This window comes from Oncorhynchus nerka, linkage group LG24, assembly GCF_034236695.1.
Source record: "Oncorhynchus nerka isolate Pitt River linkage group LG24, Oner_Uvic_2.0, whole genome shotgun sequence".
In the NCBI taxonomy this organism is placed as follows: domain Eukaryota; kingdom Metazoa; phylum Chordata; class Actinopteri; order Salmoniformes; family Salmonidae; genus Oncorhynchus; species Oncorhynchus nerka.
In genome coordinates, this window is record NC_088419.1 from 48,016,797 (window position 1) to 48,019,821 (window position 3,025).

General features: G+C 40.3%; 1 long non-coding RNA gene across 1 annotated transcript; it reads right to left on the bottom strand.

The window, feature by feature from the left end:
• Window positions 1-295: 295 nt before the first annotated feature.
• On the bottom strand, window positions 296-1,579 carry LOC115107358 (uncharacterized). Its single transcript, XR_003860192.2, has 3 exons — window positions 1,210-1,579; window positions 841-970; window positions 296-758 (listed from the first exon to the last, which is right to left on the bottom strand). It is a non-coding gene; the product is annotated as an uncharacterized LOC115107358 (long non-coding RNA).
• Window positions 1,580-3,025: the final 1,446 nt, after the last annotated feature.

The following is a 3,025-nucleotide window of genomic DNA, read 5'->3' on the forward strand; positions in this document are numbered from 1 at the left end:
AATAAATATCATGAACACTTTCCACGCTGCGCTTTGGTCCACTCTTCCTTCAACCAACGAAAGGCATTACAATCTGATGGATATGCTAAAGGAAACACCTGGCTACATTCTCTAGCGGGTTGTTGTTTCTCTAGGAATAATTGTAATATTCAGAGTAAAAAAAACAGAAACAGGAAAATTCTGAGAAAACAGAATTCTGGAAAACACAAGAGCCGCTGAGTTGTTTATTAGCGATTATTTTACAAGGTATATTATTGACAGGAAACGCATATCTTGTACACCAGGAACCCAGGGAAGACTTGCAGGGTAGAACAGAATGTGCCTATTTGAACATTTAGTTTTATATCTTTCAAATGTAGTAACAAGTCCATGTAGAATTAACAACCCTTTACATAATCCCATAGAAGCAGTGATCTAATATAAGAATGTGCACTGTTCCCAGCCGGTACAGATACTGTGCATATCTGCATTTTGTCTGGTGGTAATGGGGCTACCCTTGCAAACATATCAGAGTGGTGTCCCGTATACATCAGGAGTTGCCTGATCCTGGTGCAGAATACACAGGATTTCTCCCTTCCCATATTGACCGATACCTTTCAATTCAATAATAAAAAAGACAATACAAGTAAAAGTTGTATCTAGTACATTTTAATGCCGGAGTGCCAGGTCTTTCATTTAGAGATATCAGTATCACGCCCGTCTATCAGTCTGGACTTCACCACATCTTGCAAGTCTCCATGTGCTGGCTTTACATGTTTCTGTGAAAACACACACACAGTCACAATTCTATTACCAATGTCAGACAGGTAATATGTTGAAGTCTGAACAGACTTAACCTACCTAATTCTGGTCTCCCCATCAATGACCGTTGGTGAGCAGACAAGAGGTGAGGCTGGCGGCAAGGTCTTTGCCAGCGCCCCATTGATGGGTTTGGCAGCGTAGATCAGCTCATGGCCCCTCATCAGTGATACTGGTCGGTCACACAGAGCACTGATTACATTATCAATGGTGGTTATGATTAGCATGGTGGAACCAACCTGATCGCTGCATTCACCTTTCTATTTCACTTCAGATATCAAGATATGTGACAAAAAATAAAATGATAACACACAGTGATCAGGCTGGTTCCACCAGGCTAGGTTATGAAGGTGAATTGGAACAAAACTGTAAACTGTGTATTGATCTTTGACCATGTCCAATGTCACCAACCTGATTCAAGTGTCCTACTTGTTCCATTTATTGGAATTCTCACAGTGAGGGCAAAGTCTGCATGATGCGGAGGGTCCCCTTGCTGGTCTTCTCTGTTGCATGTCCGGCTGCAAACTGGTCATCTCTTGAACAATTGCAGCACACAATGCTCATAAACAATGTACTTCCTCATCTTATGAGGTGGTGTTGACTGAGAGAGCCTGTGACATGGTGATACAGTAGATAGCCAAGTAATAAATAGCAAATTGTTGATAATGCACTTCACAACCAAAATTACTCTACTACTTTTATAACACACAGGAACTTTATTTAAACACACAATAATTTTGTATATGCTACAACCTAAATTGTAATGAGGTAGCAAACTAGCTAGTTATCTAGCCTGCCTCACTAGCTAACATTCGCTAGCCTGCCTCATTTTATCAAAAGATAACCACTTACAAAACCAGCAATAATGTTATTTAAAGTTCTTAGCTAAATTATACCAGAGAGGTCATTATATTCCTGTATTTCTGATTATACTCACAACCTCTGGTCGTTGCACACCAAGCTAGCATTACTGGTGCAGATTTGGGGACCGACTAACCCCAACCACCGTGTACTAGGATCCTTTGTCAGGGTATGCAAACAAGGAACTTTGGCTGTGGAGGCATGGTCAATCCATATAGGGCTTTTCAGTCTACCATCCTTTGATTGCGTTGGGGGCGATGAAACAACAAAGCCTCATTCAATGAAGGAAAGTGAAGTGGGCGGAGTGGTGATTTGCATGTGGAGCTTGGCAAAAGGGTACATGATTTGTTGACATAGTTGTAATCCATACCCAACCTTAATTTACTCATTGTGACGCACTGAGGATACCAACTCTGTTTTAGACGAGACTGACTTTACGACCAAAATGAGTAGTCCACCCTACAGAATAAACCAACATACCAATTACACTACAATAACATTCCTAGTAACGGTTATAGCATTATTTTTTTCTTGCTATTTATCTACCTTAGTTGGTTGCACTGACTGTAAGTCGCTCTGAATGACACAAATGTACATGGGAAAACAAACACTTGCAACGCATGCTGGGTATTATTCTAAACAAGTACACATTTGGTCGGTCAGGACCAAATTAAATCTGAATGAATCATAGAAGTCTAGCCTGTTTCACAAGTTTGAATAGCACTGTACTGCATAGTTCAGTACAGTAGAGTACAGTACCGAATGGTACAGGACAGTAGAGTTTTATTCAGTAGAGTACAGTAGATTAGAGTAAACTAGGGTATACAGTACATTATATTATAATATATTATAATATATTATATTATACTGTGCTGTACTCTACTGAACTATACTTGACTTTTCTTGTACTGTACTCTACTGTATTGTACAGTGCTGTGCTGTCCAAACTTGTGAAACAGAAGAACCAATCATAGACATCTATCACAGGAGGTTGGTGAACCCTTAATTGGGGAGGATGGGCTCGTGGTAATGGCTGGAGCGGAATCAGTTGAATGGTATAAAATACATAAAACAAATGGTTTCCATGTGTTTTATGCCATTAGATTCTCGCCATTCCACCCATTATGAGCCGTCTACCCCTCAGTAGCCTCCACTGACATCTATGTTTAGGCCACATCAAGGCTGGTCCGGACTGGACCAAATCTGAACCAATTATAGTCATCTATGTTTGGGCCAATGTTTAGGCGTTGAAATCAAGGCCAGTCCGGACCAAATCTGAACCAAACATAGACGTCCAGGGTTGGGTAGGTTACTTTCTGAATGTAATCTTGTTAGTTACTAGTTACCTATCCAAAATTATAATCAG